Consider the following 21,074-nt stretch of genomic DNA (forward strand, 5'->3'; position numbering starts at 1 on the left):
GGATAGGTAAACAACATAACAACGACTTCCATGGGATATTTTTGAATTCTCTAAAAATTCGGCCAAAATGGAGGTTAAGAAAATCTCCTCGTTAATTTAGGACATTACTCGTTTTCGACCCATTTTTACTAGGAAGGCCATAAAGTGGCCGATTTTTATTGAATCTTAGCATGTGACAATTCGTTGGATAGGTAAACAACATAACTACGACTTCCATGGGATATTTTTGCATTCTCTAAAAATTTAGCCAAAATGGAGGTTAAGAAAATCCCCTCGTTAATTTAGGACATTACTCGTTTTCGACCCTTTTTTATAAGGAAGGCCATAAAGTGTCCGGTTTGTATTGAATCTTAGCACGGGACAATTCGTTGGATAGGTAAACAACATAGCTACGACTTCCATGGGATATTTTTGCATTTTTAAAAATTCAGCCAAAATGGAGGTTAAGAAAATCTCCTCGTTAATTTGGGACATTACTCGTTTTCGACCCTTTTTTACTAGGAAGGCCAAAATATGGCTGATTTGCATTGAATCTTAGCGTGTGACAATTCGTTGGATAGGTAAACAACATAACTACGACTTCCATGGGATATTTTTGCATTCTCTAAAAATTCGGCCAAAATGGAGGTTAGGAAAATCTCCTCGTTAATTTAGGACATTACTCGTTTTCGACCCATTTTTATAAGGAAGGCCATAAAGTGGCCGGTTTGTATTGAATCTTAGCATGGGACAATTCGTTGGATAGGTAAACAACATAGCTACGACTTCCATGGGATATTTTTGCATTTTTTAAAAATTCAGCCAAAATGGAGGTTAAGAAAATCTCCTTGTTAATTTGGGACATTACTCGTTTTCGACCCTTTTTTACTAGGAAGGCCATAATGTGGCCGATTTGCATTGAATCTTAGCGTGTGACAATTCGTTGGATAGGCAAACAACATAACTATGACTTCCAAGGGATATTTTTGCATTCTCTAAAAATTTGGCCAAAATGGAGGTTAAGAAAATCTCCTCATTAATTTAGGACATTACTCGTTTTCGACCCATTTTTACTAGGAAGGCCTTAAAGTGGCCGAGTTGTATTGAATCTTAGCATGTGACAATTCGTTGGATAGGTAAACAACATAACTACGACTTCCATGGGATATTTTTGCATTCTCTAAAAATACGGCCAAAATGGAGTTTAAGAAAATCTCCTCGTTAATTTAGGACATTACTCGGTTTCGACCCATTTTTACTAGGAAGGCCATAAAGTGGCCGATTTGTATTGAATCTTAGCATGTGACAATTCGTTGGATAGGTAAACAACATAACTACGACTTCCATGGGATATTTTTGCATTCTCTAAAAATTTAGCCAATATGGAGGTTAAGAAAATCCCCTCGTTAATTTAGGACATTACTCGTTTTCGACCCTTTTTTATAAGGAAGGCCATAAAGTGGCCGGTTTGTATTGAATCTTAGCATGGGACAATTCGTTGGATAGGTAAACAACATAGCTACGACTTCCATGGGATATTTTTGCATTTTTTAAAAATTCAGCCAAAATGGAGGTTAAGAAAATCTCCTTGTTAATTTGGGACATTACTCGTTTTCGACCCTTTTTTACTAGGAAGGCCATAATGTGGCCGATTTGCATTGAATCTTAGCGTGTGACAATTCGTTGGATAGGCAAACAACATAACTATGACTTCCAAGGGATATTTTTGCATTCTCTAAAAATTTGGCCAAAATGGAGGTTAAGAAAATCTCCTCATTAATTTAGGACATTACTCGTTTTCGACCCATTTTTACTTGGAAGGCCTTAAAGTGGCCGATTTGTATTGAATCTTAGCATGTGACAATTCGTTGGATAGGTAAACAACATAACTACGACTTCCATGGGATATTTTTGCATTCTCTAAAAATACGGCCAAAATGGAGTTTAAGAAAATCTCCTCGTTAATTTAGGACATTACTCGGTTTCGACCCATTTTTACTAGGAAGGCCATAAAGTGGCCGATTTGTATTAAATCTTAGCATGTGACAATTCGTTGGATAGGTAAACAACATAACTACGACTTCCATGGGATATTTTTGCATTCTCTAAAAATTTAGCCAATATGGAGGTTAAGAAAATCCCCTCGTTAATTTAGGACATTACTCGTTTTCGACCCTTTTTTATAAGGAAGGCCATAAAGTGGCCGGTTTGTATTGAATCTTAGCATGGGACAATTCGTTGGATAGGTAAACAACATAGCTACGACTTCCATGGGATATTTTTGCATTTTTTAAAAATTCAGCCAAAATGGAGGTTAAGAAAATCTCCTCGTTAATTTGGGACATTACTCGTTTTCGACCCTTTTTTACTAGGAAGGCCATAATGTGGCTGATTTGCATTGAATCTTAGCGTGTGACAATTCGTTGGATAGGTAAACAACATAACAACGACTTCCATGGGATATTTTTGAATTCTCTAAAAATTCGGCCAAAATGGAGGTTAAGAAAATCTCCTCGTTAATTTAGGACATTACTCGTTTTCGACCCATTTTTACTAGGAAGGCCATAAAGTGGCCGATTTTTATTGAATCTTAGCATGTGACAATTCGTTGGATAGGTAAACAACATAACTACGACTTCCATGGGATATTTTTGCATTCTCTAAAAATTTAGCCAATATGGAGGTTAAGAAAATCCCCTCGTTAATTTAGGACATTACTCGTTTTCGACCCTTTTTTATAAGGAAGGCCATAAAGTGTCCGGTTTGTATTGAATCTTAGCATGGGACAATTCGTTGGATAGGTAAACAACATAGCTACGACTTCCATGGGATATTTTTGCATTTTTAAAAATTCAGCCAAAATGGAGGTTAAGAAAATCTCCTCGTTAATTTGGGACATTACTCGTTTTCGACCCTTTTTTACTAGGAAGGCCAAAATATGGCTGATTTGCATTGAATCTTAGCGTGTGACAATTCGTTGGATAGGTAAACAACATAACTACGACTTCCATGGGATATTTTTGCATTCTCTAAAAATTCGGCCAAAATGGAGGTTAGGAAAATCTCCTCGTTAATTTAGGACATTACTCGTTTTCGACCCATTTTTATAAGGAAGGCCATAAAGTGGCCGGTTTGTATTGAATCTTAGCATGGGACAATTCGTTGGATAGGTAAACAACATAGCTACGACTTCCATGGGATATTTTTGCATTTTTTAAAAATTCAGCCAAAATGGAGGTTAAGAAAATCTCCTTGTTAATTTGGGACATTACTCGTTTTCGACCCTTTTTTACTAGGAAGGCCATAATGTGGCCGATTTGCATTGAATCTTAGCGTGTGACAATTCGTTGGATAGGCAAACAACATAACTATGACTTCCAAGGGATATTTTTGCATTCTCTAAAAATTTGGCCAAAATGGAGGTTAAGAAAATCTCCTCATTAATTTAGGACATTACTCGTTTTCGACCCATTTTTACTAGGAAGGCCTTAAAGTGGCCGAGTTGTATTGAATCTTAGCATGTGACAATTCGTTGGATAGGTAAACAACATAACTACGACTTCCATGGGATATTTTTGCATTCTCTAAAAATACGGCCAAAATGGAGTTTAAGAAAATCTCCTCGTTAATTTAGGACATTACTCGGTTTCGACCCATTTTTACTAGGAAGGCCATAAAGTGGCCGATTTGTATTGAATCTTAGCATGTGACAATTCGTTGGATAGGTAAACAACATAACTACGACTTCCATGGGATATTTTTGCATTCTCTAAAAATTTAGCCAATATGGAGGTTAAGAAAATCCCCTCGTTAATTTAGGACATTACTCGTTTTCGACCCTTTTTTATAAGGAAGGCCATAAAGTGGCCGGTTTGTATTGAATCTTAGCATGGGACAATTCGTTGGATAGGTAAACAACATAGCTACGACTTCCATGGGATATTTTTGCATTTTTTAAAAATTCAGCCAAAATGGAGGTTAAGAAAATCTCCTTGTTAATTTGGGACATTACTCGTTTTCGACCCTTTTTTACTAGGAAGGCCATAATGTGGCCGATTTGCATTGAATCTTAGCGTGTGACAATTCGTTGGATAGGCAAACAACATAACTATGACTTCCAAGGGATATTTTTGCATTCTCTAAAAATTTGGCCAAAATGGAGGTTAAGAAAATCTCCTCATTAATTTAGGACATTACTCGTTTTCGACCCATTTTTACTTGGAAGGCCTTAAAGTGGCCGATTTGTATTGAATCTTAGCATGTGACAATTCGTTGGATAGGTAAACAACATAACTACGACTTCCATGGGATATTTTTGCATTCTCTAAAAATACGGCCAAAATGGAGTTTAAGAAAATCTCCTCGTTAATTTAGGACATTACTCGGTTTCGACCCATTTTTACTAGGAAGGCCATAAAGTGGCCGATTTGTATTAAATCTTAGCATGTGACAATTCGTTGGATAGGTAAACAACATAACTACGACTTCCATGGGATATTTTTGCATTCTCTAAAAATTTAGCCAATATGGAGGTTAAGAAAATCCCCTCGTTAATTTAGGACATTACTCGTTTTCGACCCTTTTTTATAAGGAAGGCCATAAAGTGGCCGGTTTGTATTGAATCTTAGCATGGGACAATTCGTTGGATAGGTAAACAACATAGCTACGACTTCCATGGGATATTTTTGCATTTTTTAAAAATTCAGCCAAAATGGAGGTTAAGAAAATCTCCTCGTTAATTTGGGACATTACTCGTTTTCGACCCTTTTTTACTAGGAAGGCCATAATGTGGCTGATTTGCATTGAATCTTAGCGTGTGACAATTCGTTGGATAGGTAAACAACATAACAACGACTTCCATGGGATATTTTTGAATTCTCTAAAAATTCGGCCAAAATGGAGGTTAAGAAAATCTCCTCGTTAATTTAGGACATTACTCGTTTTCGACCCATTTTTACTAGGAAGGCCATAAAGTGGCCGATTTTTATTGAATCTTAGCATGTGACAATTCGTTGGATAGGTAAACAACATAACTACGACTTCCATGGGATATTTTTGCATTCTCTAAAAATTTAGCCAAAATGGAGGTTAAGAAAATCCCCTCGTTAATTTAGGACATTACTCGTTTTCGACCCTTTTTTACTTGGAAGGCCTTAAAGTGGCCGATTTGTATTGAATCTTAGCATGTGACAATTCGTTGGATAGGTAAACAACATAACTACGACTTCCATGGGATATTTTTGCATTCTCTAAAAATACGGCCAAAATGGAGTTTAAGAAAATCTCCTCGTTAATTTAGGACATTACTCGGTTTCGACCCATTTTTACTAGGAAGGCCATAAAGTGGCCGATTTGTATTAAATCTTAGCATGTGACAATTCGTTGGATAGGTAAACAACATAACTACGACTTCCATGGGATATTTTTGCATTCTCTAAAAATTTAGCCAATATGGAGGTTAAGAAAATCCCCTCGTTAATTTAGGACATTACTCGTTTTCGACCCTTTTTTATAAGGAAGGCCATAAAGTGGCCGGTTTGTATTGAATCTTAGCATGGGACAATTCGTTGGATAGGTAAACAACATAGCTACGACTTCCATGGGATATTTTTGCATTTTTTAAAAATTCAGCCAAAATGGAGGTTAAGAAAATCTCCTCGTTAATTTGGGACATTACTCGTTTTCGACCCTTTTTTACTAGGAAGGCCATAATGTGGCTGATTTGCATTGAATCTTAGCGTGTGACAATTCGTTGGATAGGTAAACAACATAACAACGACTTCCATGGGATATTTTTGAATTCTCTAAAAATTCGGCCAAAATGGAGGTTAAGAAAATCTCCTCGTTAATTTAGGACATTACTCGTTTTCGACCCATTTTTACTAGGAAGGCCATAAAGTGGCCGATTTTTATTGAATCTTAGCATGTGACAATTCGTTGGATAGGTAAACAACATAACTACGACTTCCATGGGATATTTTTGCATTCTCTAAAAATTTAGCCAAAATGGAGGTTAAGAAAATCCCCTCGTTAATTTAGGACATTACTCGTTTTCGACCCTTTTTTATAAGGAAGGCCATAAAGTGTCCGGTTTGTATTGAATCTTAGCATGGGACAATTCGTTGGATAGGTAAACAACATAGCTACGACTTCCATGGGATATTTTTGCATTTTTAAAAATTCAGCCAAAATGGAGGTTAAGAAAATCTCCTCGTTAATTTGGGACATTACTCGTTTTCGACCCTTTTTTACTAGGAAGGCCAAAATATGGCTGATTTGCATTGAATCTTAGCGTGTGACAATTCGTTGGATAGGTAAACAACATAACTACGACTTCCATGGGATATTTTTGCATTCTCTAAAAATTCGGCCAAAATGGAGGTTAGGAAAATCTCCTCGTTAATTTAGGACATTACTCGTTTTCGACCCATTTTTATAAGGAAGGCCATAAAGTGGCCGGTTTGTATTGAATCTTAGCATGGGACAATTCGTTGGATAGGTAAACAACATAGCTACGACTTCCATGGGATATTTTTGCATTTTTTAAAAATTCAGCCAAAATGGAGGTTAAGAAAATCTCCTTGTTAATTTGGGACATTACTCGTTTTCGACCCTTTTTTACTAGGAAGGCCATAATGTGGCCGATTTGCATTGAATCTTAGCGTGTGACAATTCGTTGGATAGGCAAACAACATAACTATGACTTCCAAGGGATATTTTTGCATTCTCTAAAAATTTGGCCAAAATGGAGGTTAAGAAAATCTCCTCATTAATTTAGGACATTACTCGTTTTCGACCCATTTTTACTAGGAAGGCCTTAAAGTGGCCGATTTGTATTGAATCTTAGCATGTGACAATTCGTTGGATAGGTAAACAACATAACTACGACTTCCATGGGATATTTTTGCATTCTCTAAAAATTTAGCCAATATGGAGGTTAAGAAAATCCCCTCGTTAATTTAGGACATTACTCGTTTTCGACCCTTTTTTATAAGGAAGGCCATAAAGTGGCCGGTTTGTATTGAATCTTAGCATGGGACAATTCGTTGGATAGGTAAACAACATAGCTACGACTTCCATGGGATATTTTTGCATTTTTTAAAAATTCAGCCAAAATGGAGGTTAAGAAAATCTCCTTGTTAATTTGGGACATTACTCGTTTTCGACCCTTTTTTACTAGGAAGGCCATAATGTGGCCGATTTGCATTGAATCTTAGCGTGTGACAATTCGTTGGATAGGCAAACAACATAACTATGACTTCCAAGGGATATTTTTGCATTCTCTAAAAATTTGGCCAAAATGGAGGTTAAGAAAATCTCCTCATTAATTTAGGACATTACTCGTTTTCGACCCATTTTTACTAGGAAGGCCTTAAAGTGGCCGATTTGTATTGAATCTTAGCATGTGACAATTCGTTGGATAGGTAAACAACATAACTACGACTTCCATGGGATATTTTTGCATTCTCTAAAAATACGGCCAAAATGGAGTTTAAGAAAATCTCCTCGTTAATTTAGGACATTACTCGGTTTCGACCCATTTTTACTAGGAAGGCCATAAAGTGGCCGATTTGTATTAAATCTTAGCATGTGACAATTCGTTGGATAGGTAAACAACATAACTACGACTTCCATGGGATATTTTTGCATTCTCTAAAAATTTAGCCAATATGGAGGTTAAGAAAATCCCCTCGTTAATTTAGGACATTACTCGTTTTCGACCCTTTTTTATAAGGAAGGCCATAAAGTGGCCGGTTTGTATTGAATCTTAGCATGGGACAATTCGTTGGATAGGTAAACAACATAGCTACGACTTCCATGGGATATTTTTGCATTTTTTTAAAAATTCAGCCAAAATGGAGGTTAAGAAAATCTCCTCGTTAATTTGGGACATTACTCGTTTTCGACCCTTTTTTACTAGGAAGGCCATAATGTGGCTGATTTGCATTGAATCTTAGCGTGTGACAATTCGTTGGATAGGTAAACAACATAACAACGACTTCCATGGGATATTTTTGAATTCTCTAAAAATTCGGCCAAAATGGAGGTTAAGAAAATCTCCTCGTTAATTTAGGACATTACTCGTTTTCGACCCATTTTTACTAGGAAGGCCATAAAGTGGCCGATTTTTATTGAATCTTAGCATGTGACAATTCGTTGGATAGGTAAACAACATAACTACGACTTCCATGGGATATTTTTGCATTCTCTAAAAATTTAGCCAAAATGGAGGTTAAGAAAATCCCCTCGTTAATTTAGGACATTACTCGTTTTCGACCCTTTTTTATAAGGAAGGCCATAAAGTGTCCGGTTTGTATTGAATCTTAGCATGGGACAATTCGTTGGATAGGTAAACAACATAGCTACGACTTCCATGGGATATTTTTGCATTTTTAAAAATTCAGCCAAAATGGAGGTTAAGAAAATCTCCTCGTTAATTTGGGACATTACTCGTTTTCGACCCTTTTTTACTAGGAAGGCCAAAATATGGCTGATTTGCATTGAATCTTAGCGTGTGACAATTCGTTGGATAGGTAAACAACATAACTACGACTTCCATGGGATATTTTTGCATTCTCTAAAAATTCGGCCAAAATGGAGGTTAGGAAAATCTCCTCGTTAATTTAGGACATTACTCGTTTTCGACCCATTTTTATAAGGAAGGCCATAAAGTGGCCGGTTTGTATTGAATCTTAGCATGGGACAATTCGTTGGATAGGTAAACAACATAGCTACGACTTCCATGGGATATTTTTGCATTTTTTAAAAATTCAGCCAAAATGGAGGTTAAGAAAATCTCCTTGTTAATTTGGGACATTACTCGTTTTCGACCCTTTTTTACTAGGAAGGCCATAATGTGGCCGATTTGCATTGAATCTTAGCGTGTGACAATTCGTTGGATAGGCAAACAACATAACTATGACTTCCAAGGGATATTTTTGCATTCTCTAAAAATTTGGCCAAAATGGAGGTTAAGAAAATCTCCTCATTAATTTAGGACATTACTCGTTTTCGACCCATTTTTACTAGGAAGGCCTTAAAGTGGCCGATTTGTATTGAATCTTAGCATGTGACAATTCGTTGGATAGGTAAACAACATAACTACGACTTCCATGGGATATTTTTGCATTCTCTAAAAATACGGCCAAAATGGAGTTTAAGAAAATCTCCTCGTTAATTTAGGACATTACTCGGTTTCGACCCATTTTTACTAGGAAGGCCATAAAGTGGCCGATTTGTATTGAATCTTAGCATGTGACAATTCGTTGGATAGGTAAACAACATAACTACGACTTCCATGGGATATTTTTGCATTCTCTAAAAATTTAGCCAATATGGAGGTTAAGAAAATCCCCTCGTTAATTTAGGACATTACTCGTTTTCGACGCTTTTTTATAAGGAAGGCCATAAAGTGGCCAGTTTGTATTGAATCTTAGCATGGGACAATTCGTTGGATAGGTAAACAACATAGCTACGACTTCCATGGGATATTTTTGCATTTTTTTAAAAATTCAGCCAAAATGGAGGTTAAGAAAATCTCCTCGTTAATTTGGGACATTACTCGTTTTCGACCCTTTTTTACTAGGAAGGCCATAATGTGGCTGATTTGCATTGAATCTTAGCGTGTGACAATTCGTTGGATAGGTAAACAACATAACAACGACTTCCATGGGATATTTTTGAATTCTCTAAAAATTCGGCCAAAATGGAGGTTAAGAAAATCTCCTCGTTAATTTAGGACATTACTCGTTTTCGACCCATTTTTACTAGGAAGGCCATAAAGTGGCCGATTTTTATTGAATCTTAGCATGTGACAATTCGTTGGATAGGTAAACAACATAACTACGACTTCCATGGGATATTTTTGCATTCTCTAAAAATTTAGCCAAAATGGAGGTTAAGAAAATCCCCTCGTTAATTTAGGACATTACTCGTTTTCGACCCTTTTTTATAAGGAAGGCCATAAAGTGTCCGGTTTGTATTGAATCTTAGCATGGGACAATTCGTTGGATAGGTAAACAACATAGCTACGACTTCCATGGGATATTTTTGCATTTTTAAAAATTCAGCCAAAATGGAGGTTAAGAAAATCTCCTCGTTAATTTGGGACATTACTCGTTTTCGACCCTTTTTTACTAGGAAGGCCAAAATATGGCTGATTTGCATTGAATCTTAGCGTGTGACAATTCGTTGGATAGGTAAACAACATAACTACGACTTCCATGGGATATTTTTGCATTCTCTAAAAATTCGGCCAAAATGGAGGTTAGGAAAATCTCCTCGTTAATTTAGGACATTACTCGTTTTCGACCCATTTTTATAAGGAAGGCCATAAAGTGGCCGGTTTGTATTGAATCTTAGCATGGGACAATTCGTTGGATAGGTAAACAACATAGCTACGACTTCCATGGGATATTTTTGCATTTTTTAAAAATTCAGCCAAAATGGAGGTTAAGAAAATCTCCTTGTTAATTTGGGACATTACTCGTTTTCGACCCTTTTTTACTAGGAAGGCCATAATGTGGCCGATTTGCATTGAATCTTAGCGTGTGACAATTCGTTGGATAGGCAAACAACATAACTATGACTTCCAAGGGATATTTTTGCATTCTCTAAAAATTTGGCCAAAATGGAGGTTAAGAAAATCTCCTCATTAATTTAGGACATTACTCGTTTTCGACCCATTTTTACTAGGAAGGCCTTAAAGTGGCCGATTTGTATTGAATCTTCGCATGTGACAATTCGTTGGATAGGTAAACAACATAACTACGACTTCCATGGGATATTTTTGCATTCTCTAAAAATACGGCCAAAATGGAGTTTAAGAAAATCTCCTCGTTAATTTAGGACATTACTCGGTTTCGACCCATTTTTACTAGGAAGGCCATAAAGTGGCCGATTTGTATTGAATCTTAGCATGTGACAATTCGTTGGATAGGTAAACAACATAACTACGACTTCCATGGGATATTTTTGCATTCTCTAAAAATTTAGCCAATATGGAGGTTAAGAAAATCCCCTCGTTAATTTAGGACATTACTCGTTTTCGACGCTTTTTTATAAGGAAGGCCATAAAGTGGCCAGTTTGTATTGAATCTTAGCATGGGACAATTCGTTGGATAGGTAAACAACATAGCTACGACTTCCATGGGATATTTTTGCATTTTTTAAAAATTCAGCCAAAATGGAGGTTAAGAAAATCTCCTTGTTAATTTGGGACATTACTCGTTTTCGACCCTTTTTTACTAGGAAGGCCATAATGTGGCCGATTTGCATTGAATCTTAGCGTGTGACAATTCGTTGGATAGGCAAACAACATAACTATGACTTCCAAGGGATATTTTTGCATTCTCTAAAAATTTGGCCAAAATGGAGGTTAAGAAAATCTCCTCATTAATTTAGGACATTACTCGTTTTCGACCCATTTTTACTAGGAAGGCCTTAAAGTGGCCGATTTGTATTGAATCTTAGCCTGTGACAATTCGTTGGATAGGTAAACAACATAACTACGACTTCCACGGGATATTTTTGCATTCTCTAAAAATACGGCCAAAATGGAGTTTAAGAAAATCTCCTCGTTAATTTAGGACATTACTCGGTTTCGACCCATTTTTACTAGGAAGGCCATAAAGTGGCCGATTTGTATTAAATCTTAGCATGTGACAATTCGTTGGATAGGTAAACAACATAACTACGACTTCCATGGGATATTTTTGCATTCTCTAAAAATTTAGCCAATATGGAGGTTAAGAAAATCCCCTCGTTAATTTAGGACATTACTCGTTTTCGACCCTTTTTTATAAGGAAGGCCATAAAGTGGCCGGTTTGTATTGAATCTTAGCATGGGACAATTCGTTGGATAGGTAAACAACATAGCTACGACTTCCATGGGATATTTTTGCATTTTTTAAAAATTCAGCCAAAATGGAGGTTAAGAAAATCTCCTCGTTAATTTGGGACATTACTCGTTTTCGACCCTTTTTTACTAGGAAGGCCATAATGTCGCTGATTTGCATTGAATCTTAGCGTGTGACAATTCGTTGGATAGGTAAACAACATAACTACGACTTCCATGGGATATTTTTGAATTCTCTAAAAATTCGGCCAAAATGGAGGTTAAGAAAATCTCCTCGTTAATTTAGGACATTACTCGGTTTCGACCCATTTTTACTAGGAAGGCCATAAAGTGGCCGATTTGTATTGAATCTTAGCATGTGACAATTCGTTGGATAGGTAAACAACATAACTACGACTTCCATGGGATATTTTTGCATTCTCTAAAAATTTAGCCAATATGGAGGTTAAGAAAATCCCCTCGTTAATTTAGGACATTACTCGTTTTCGACGCTTTTTTATAAGGAAGGCCATAAAGTGGCCGGTTTGTATTGAATCTTAGCATGGGACAATTCGTTGGATAGGTAAACAACATAGCTACGACTTCCATGGGATATTTTTGCATTTTTTAAAAATTCAGCCAAAATGGAGGTTAAGAAAATCTCCTTGTTAATTTGGGACATTACTCGTTTTCGACCCTTTTTTACTAGGAAGGCCATAATGTGGCCGATTTGCATTGAATCTTAGCGTGTGACAATTCGTTGGATAGGCAAACAACATAACTATGACTTCCAAGGGATATTTTTGCATTCTCTAAAAATTTGGCCAAAATGGAGGTTAAGAAAATCTCCTCATTAATTTAGGACATTACTCGTTTTCGACCCATTTTTACTAGGAAGGCCTTAAAGTGGCCGATTTGTATTGAATCTTAGCCTGTGACAATTCGTTGGATAGGTAAACAACATAACTACGACTTCCACGGGATATTTTTGCATTCTCTAAAAATACGGCCAAAATGGAGTTTAAGAAAATCTCCTCGTTAATTTAGGACATTACTCGGTTTCGACCCATTTTTACTAGGAAGGCCATAAAGTGGCCGATTTGTATTAAATCTTAGCATGTGACAATTCGTTGGATAGGTAAACAACATAACTACGACTTCCATGGGATATTTTTGCATTCTCTAAAAATTTAGCCAATATGGAGGTTAAGAAAATCCCCTCGTTAATTTAGGACATTACTCGTTTTCGACCCTTTTTTATAAGGAAGGCCATAAAGTGGCCGGTTTGTATTGAATCTTAGCATGGGACAATTCGTTGGATAGGTAAACAACATAGCTACGACTTCCATGGGATATTTTTGCATTTTTTAAAAATTCAGCCAAAATGGAGGTTAAGAAAATCTCCTCGTTAATTTGGGACATTACTCGTTTTCGACCCTTTTTTACTAGGAAGGCCATAATGTGGCTGATTTGCATTGAATCTTAGCGTGTGACAATTCGTTGGATAGGTAAACAACATAACTACGACTTCCATGGGATATTTTTGAATTCTCTAAAAATTCGGCCAAAATGGAGGTTAAGAAAATCTCCTCGTTAATTTAGGACATTACTCGTTTTCGACCCATTTTTACTAGGAAGGCCATAAAGTGGCTGATTTTTATTGAATCTTAGCATGTGACAATTCGTTGGATAGGTAAACAACATAACTACGACTTCCATGGGATATTTTTGCATTCTCTAAAAATTTAGCCAATATGGAGGTTAAGAAAATCCCCTCGTTAATTTAGGACATTACTCGTTTTCGACGCTTTTTTATAAGGAAGGCCATAAAGTGGCCGGTTTGTATTGAATCTTAGCATGGGACAATTCGTTGGATAGGTAAACAACATAGCTACGACTTCCATGGGATATTTTTGCATTTTTTAAAAATTCAGCCAAAATGGAGGTTAAGAAAATCTCCTTGTTAATTTGGGACATTACTCGTTTTCGACCCTTTTTTACTAGGAAGGCCATAATGTGGCCGATTTGCATTGAATCTTAGCGTGTGACAATTCGTTGGATAGGCAAACAACATAACTATGACTTCCAAGGGATATTTTTGCATTCTCTAAAAATTTGGCCAAAATGGAGGTTAAGAAAATCTCCTCATTAATTTAGGACATTACTCGTTTTCGACCCATTTTTACTAGGAAGGCCTTAAAGTGGCCGATTTGTATTGAATCTTAGCCTGTGACAATTCGTTGGATAGGTAAACAACATAACTACGACTTCCACGGGATATTTTTGCATTCTCTAAAAATTTAGCCAATATGGAGGTTAAGAAAATCCCCTCGTTAATTTAGGACATTACTCGTTTTCGACCCTTTTTTATAAGGAAGGCCATAAAGTGGCCGGTTTGTATTGAATCTTAGCATGGGACAATTCGTTGGATAGGTAAACAACATAGCTACGACTTCCATGGGATATTTTTGCATTTTTTAAAAATTCAGCCAAAATGGAGGTTAAGAAAATCTCCTCGTTAATTTGGGACATTACTCGTTTTCGACCCTTTTTTACTAGGAAGGCCATAATGTGGCTGATTTGCATTGAATCTTAGCGTGTGACAATTCGTTGGATAGGTAAACAACATAACTACGACTTCCATGGGATATTTTTGAATTCTCTAAAAATTCGGCCAAAATGGAGGTTAAGAAAATCTCCTCGTTAATTTAGGACATTACTCGTTTTCGACCCATTTTTACTAGGAAGGCCATAAAGTGGCTGATTTTTATTGAATCTTAGCATGTGACAATTCGTTGGATAGGTAAACAACATAACTACGACTTCCATGGGATATTTTTGCATTCTCTAAAAATTTAGCCAATATGGAGGTTAAGAAAATCCCCTCGTTAATTTAGGACATTACTCGTTTTCGACGCTTTTTTATAAGGAAGGCCATAAAGTGGCCGGTTTGTATTGAATCTTAGCATGGGACAATTCGTTGGATAGGTAAACAACATAGCTACGACTTCCATGGGATATTTTTGCATTTTTTAAAAATTCAGCCAAAATGGAGGTTAAGAAAATCTCCTTGTTAATTTGGGACATTACTCGTTTTCGACCCTTTTTTACTAGGAAGGCCATAATGTGGCCGATTTGCATTGAATCTTAGCGTGTGACAATTCGTTGGATAGGCAAACAACATAACTATGACTTCCAAGGGATATTTTTGCATTCTCTAAAAATTTGGCCAAAATGGAGGTTAAGAAAATCTCCTCATTAATTTAGGACATTACTCGTTTTCGACCCATTTTTACTAGGAAGGCCTTAAAGTGGCCGATTTGTATTGAATCTTAGCCTGTGACAATTCGTTGGATAGGTAAACAACATAACTACGACTTCCACGGGATATTTTTGCATTCTCTAAAAATACGGCCAAAATGGAGTTTAAGAAAATCTCCTCGTTAATTTAGGACATTACTCGGTTTCGACCCATTTTTACTAGGAAGGCCATAAAGTGGCCGATTTGTATTAAATCTTAGCATGTGACAATTCGTTGGATAGGTAAACAACATAACTACGACTTCCATGGGATATTTTTGCATTCTCTAAAAATTTAGCCAATATGGAGGTTAAGAAAATCCCCTCGTTAATTTAGGACATTACTCGTTTTCGACCCTTTTTTATAAGGAAGGCCATAAAGTGGCCGGTTTGTATTGAATCTTAGCATGGGACAATTCGTTGGATAGGTAAACAACATAGCTACGACTTCCATGGGATATTTTTGCATTTTTTAAAAATTCAGCCAAAATGGAGGTTAAGAAAATCTCCTCGTTAATTTGGGACATTACTCGTTTTCGACCCTTTTTTACTAGGAAGGCCATAATGTGGCTGATTTGCATTGAATCTTAGCGTGTGACAATTCGTTGGATAGGTAAACAACATAACTACGACTTCCATGGGATATTTTTGAATTCTCTAAAAATTCGGCCAAAATGGAGGTTAAGAAAATCTCCTCGTTAATTTAGGACATTACTCGGTTTCGACCCATTTTTACTAGGAAGGCCATAAAGTGGCCGATTTGTATTGAATCTTAGCATGTGACAATTCGTTGGATAGGTAAACAACATAACTACGACTTCCATGGGATATTTTTGCATTCTCTAAAAATTTAGCCAATATGGAGGTTAAGAAAATCCCCTCGTTAATTTAGGACATTACTCGTTTTCGACCCTTTTTTATAAGGAAGGCCATAAAGTGGCCGGTTTGTATTGAATCTTAGCATGGGACAATTCGTTGGATAGGTAAACAACATAGCTACGACTTCCATGGGATATTTTTGCATTTTTTAAAAATTCAGCCAAAATGGAGGTTAAGAAAATCTCCTTGTTAATTTGGGACATTACTCGTTTTCGACCCTTTTTTACTAGGAAGGCCATAATGTGGCCGATTTGCATTGAATCTTAGCGTGTGACAATTCGTTGGATAGGCAAACAACATAACTATGACTTCCAAGGGATATTTTTGCATTCTCTAAAAATTTGGCCAAAATGGAGGTTAAGAAAATCTCCTCATTAATTTAGGACATTACTCGTTTTCGACCCATTTTTACTAGGAAGGCCTTAAAGTGGCCGATTTGTATTGAATCTTAGCCTGTGACAATTCGTTGGATAGGTAAACAACATAACTACGACTTCCACGGGATATTTTTGCATTCTCTAAAAATACGGCCAAAATGGAGTTTAAGAAAATCTCCTCGTTAATTTAGGACATTACTCGGTTTCGACCCATTTTTACTAGGAAGGCCATAAAGTGGCCGATTTGTATTAAATCTTAGCATGTGACAATTCGTTGGATAGGTAAACAACATAACTACGACTTTCATGGGATATTTTTGCATTCTCTAAAAATTTAGCCAATATGGAGGTTAAGAAAATCCCCTCGTTAATTTAGGACATTACTCGTTTTCGACCCTTTTTTATAAGGAAGGCCATAAAGTGGCCGGTTTGTATTGAATCTTAGCATGGGACAATTCGTTGGATAGGTAAACAACATAGCTACGACTTCCATGGGATATTTTTGCATTTTTTAAAAATTCAGCCAAAATGGAGGTTAAGAAAATCTCCTCGTTAATTTGGGACATTACTCGTTTTCGACCCTTTTTTACTAGGAAGGCCATAATGTGGCTGATTTGCATTGAATCTTAGCGTGTGACAATTCGTTGGATAGGTAAACAACATAACTACGACTTCCATGGGATATTTTTGAATTCTCTAAAAATTCGGCCAAAATGGAGGTCAAGAAAATCTCCTCGTTAATTTAGGACATTACTCGTTTTCGACCCATTTTTACTAGGAAGGCCATAAAGTGGCTGATTTGCATTGAATCTTAGCATGTGACAATTCGTTGGATAGGTAAACAACATAACTACGACTTCCATGGGATATTTTTGCATTCTCTAAAAATTTAGCCAAAATGGAGGTTAAGAAAATCCCCTCGTTAATTTAGGACATTACTCGTTTTCGACCCTTTTTTATAAGGAAGGCCATAAAGTGTCCGGTTTGTATTGAATCTTAGCATGGGACAATTCGTTGGATAGGTAAACAACATAGCTACGACTTCCATGGGATATTTTTGCATTTTTAAAAATTCAGCCAAAATGGAGGTTAAGAAAATCTCCTCATTAATTTGGGACATTACTCGTTTTCGACCCTTTTTTACTAGGAAGGCCAAAATATGGCTGATTTGCATTGAATCTTAGCGTGTGACAATTCGTTGGATAGGTAAACAACATAACTACGACTTCCATGGGATATTTTTGCATTCTCTAAAAATTCGGCCAAAATGGAGGTTAAGAAAATCTCCTCGTTAATTTAGGACATTACTCGTTTTCGACCCATTTTTACTAGGAAGGCCATAAAGTGGCTGATTTTTATTGAATCTTAGCATGTGACAATTCGTTGGATAGGTAAACAACATAACTACGACTTCCATGGGATATTTTTGCATTCTCTAAAAATTTAGCCAATATGGAGGTTAAGAAAATCCCCTCGTTAATTTAGGACATTACTCGTTTTCGACGCTTTTTTATAAGGAAGGCCATAAAGTGGCCGGTTTGTATTGAATCTTAGCATGGGACAATTCGTTGGATAGGTAAACAACATAGCTACGACTTCCATGGGATATTTTTGCATTTTTTAAAAATTCCGCCAAAATGGAGGTTAAGAAAATCTCCTTGTTAATTTGGGACATTACTCGTTTTCGACCCTTTTTTACTAGGAAGGCCATAATGTGGCCGATTTGCATTGAATCTTAGCGTGTGACAATTCGTTGGATAGGCAAACAACATAACTATGACTTCCAAGGGATATTTTTGCATTCTCTAAAAATTTGGCCAAAATGGAGGTTAAGAAAATCTCCTCATTAATTTCGGACATTACTCGTTTTCGACCCATTTTTACTAGGAAGGCCTTAAAGTGGCCGATTTGTATTGAATCTTAGCCTGTGACAATTCGTTGGATAGGTAAACATTATAACTACGACTTCCATGGTATATTTTGGCATTCTCAAAAAATTCGGCCAAAATAGAGGTTAAGAAAATCTCCTCGTTAATTTAGGACATTACTCGTTTTCGACCCTTTTTTACTAGGAAGGCCATAAAGTGGCCGATTTGTATTGAATCTTAGCATGTGACAATTCGTTGGATAAGTAAACAACATAACTACGACTTCCATGGGATATTTTTGCATTCTCTAAAAATTCGGCCAAAATGGAGGTTGAGAAAATCTCCTCGTTAATTTAGGACATTACTCGTTTTCGACCCTTTTTTGCTAGGAAGGGCATAAAGTGGGCGGTTTGCATTAAATCTTAGCATGTGACAATTCGTTGGAAAGGTAAACAACATAGCTACGACTTCCATGGCATATTTTTACATTCTCTAAAAATTCGGCCAAAATGGAGGTTAAGAAAATCTCCTCGTTAATTTAGGACATTACTCGTTTTCGACCCTTTTTTACTAGGAAGGCCATAATGTGGCCGATTTGCATTGAATCTTAGCATGTGACAATTCGTTGAATAGGTAAACAACATAACTACGACTTCCATGGGATATTTTTGCATTCTCTAAAAATTCTGCCAAAATGGAGGTCAAGAAAATCTCCTCGTTAATTTAGGACATTACTCGTTTTCGACCCTTTTTTACTAGGAAGGCCATAATGTGGCCGATTTGCATTGAATCTTAGCATGTGACAATTCGTTGGATAGGTAAACAACATAACTACGACTTCCATGGGATATTTTTGCATTCTCTAAAAATTCAGCCAAAATGGAGGTCAAGAAAATCTCCTCGTTAATTTAGGACATTACTCGTTTTCGACCCTTTTTTACTAGGAAGGCCATAATGTGGCTGATTTGCGTTGAATCTTAGCATGTGACAATTCGTTGGATAGGTAAACAACATAACTACGACTTCCATGGTATATTTTGGCATTATCTAAAAATTCGGCCAAAATGGAGGTTAAGAAAATCTCCTCGTTAATTTAGGACATTACTCGTTTTCGACCCTTTTTTACTAGGAAGGCCATAAAGTGGCCGATTTGCATTGAATCTTAGCATGTGACAATTCGTTGGATAAGTAAACAACATAACTACGACTTCCATGGGATATTTTTGCATTCTCTAAAAATTCGGCCAAAATCGAGGTTGAGAAAATCTCCTCGTTAATTTAGGACATTACTCGTTTTCGACCCTTTTTTACTAGGAAGGCCATAATGTGGCCGATTTGCATTGAATCTTAGCATGTGACAATTCGTTGGATAGGTAACCAACGTAACTACGACTTCCGTGGGATATTTTTGCATTCTCTAAAAATTCGGCCAAAATGGAGGTTAAGAAAATCTCCTCGTTATTTTAGGACATTACTCGTTTTTGACCCTTTTTTACTAGGAAGGCCATAGTGTGGCCGATTTGCATTGAATCTTAGCATGTGACAATTCGTTGGATAGGTAAGCAACATAACTACGACTTCCATGGGATATTTTTACATTCTCTAAAAATTCGGCCAAAATGGAGGTTGAGAAAATCTCCTCGTTAATTTAGGACATTACTCGTTTTCGACCCTTTTTTACTAGGAAGGCCATAAAGTGGCCGATTTGCATTGAATCTTAGCATGTGACAATTCGTTGGATAAGTAAACAACATAACTACGACTTCCATGGTATATTTTGGCATTCTCTAAAAATTCGGCCAAAATGGAGGTTAAGAACATCTCCTCGTTAATTTAGGACATTACTCGTTTTCGACCCTTTTTTACTAGGAAGGCCATAAAGTGGCCGATTTGCATTGAATCTTAGCATGTGACAATTCGTTGGATAAGTAAACAACATAACTACGACTTCCATGGGATATTTTTGCATTCTCTAAAAATTCGGCCAAAATCGAGGTTGAGAAAATCTCCTCGTTAATTTAGGACATTACTCGTTTTCGACCCTTTTTTACTAGGAAGGCCATAATGTGGCCGATTTGCATTGAATCTTAGCATGTGACAATTCGTTGGATAGGTAACCAACATAACTACGACTTCCGTGGGATATTTTTGCATTCTCTAAAAATTCGGCCAAAATGGAGGTTAAGAAAATCTCCTCGTTATTTTAGGACATTACTCGTTTTTGACCCTTTTTTACTAGGAAGGCCATAGTGTGGCCGATTTGCATTGAATCTTAGCATGTGACAATTCGTTGGATAGGTAAGCAACATAACTACGACTTCCATGGGATATTTTTACATTCTCTAAAAATTCGGCCAAAATGGAGGTTAAGAAAATCTCCTCGTTAATTTAGGACATTACTCGTTTTCGGCCCTTTTTTACTAGGAAGGCCATAATGTGGCCGATTTGCATTGAATCTTCGCATGTGACAATTCGTTGGATAGGTAAACAACATAACTACGACTTCCACGGGATATTTTTGCATTCTCTAAAAATTCGGCCAAAATGGAGGTTAAGAAACTCTCCTCGTTAATTTAGGACATTACTCGTTTTCGACCCTTTTTTACTAGGAAGGCCATAATGTGGCCGATTTGCGTTGAATCTTAGCATGTGACAATTCGTTGGATAGGTAAACAACATAACTACGACTTCCATGGTATATTTTGGCATTCTCTAAAAATTCGGCCAAAATGGAGGTCAAGAAAATCTCCTCGTTAATTTAGGACATTACTCGTTTTCGACCATTTTTTACTAGGAATGCCATAATGTGGCCAATTTGCATTGAATCTTAGCATG

Source organism: Medicago sativa, chromosome 4, assembly GCF_051527215.1.
Source record: "Medicago sativa cultivar Bolivia chromosome 4, Bolivia_mono, whole genome shotgun sequence".
NCBI lineage: Eukaryota > Viridiplantae > Streptophyta > Magnoliopsida > Fabales > Fabaceae > Medicago > Medicago sativa.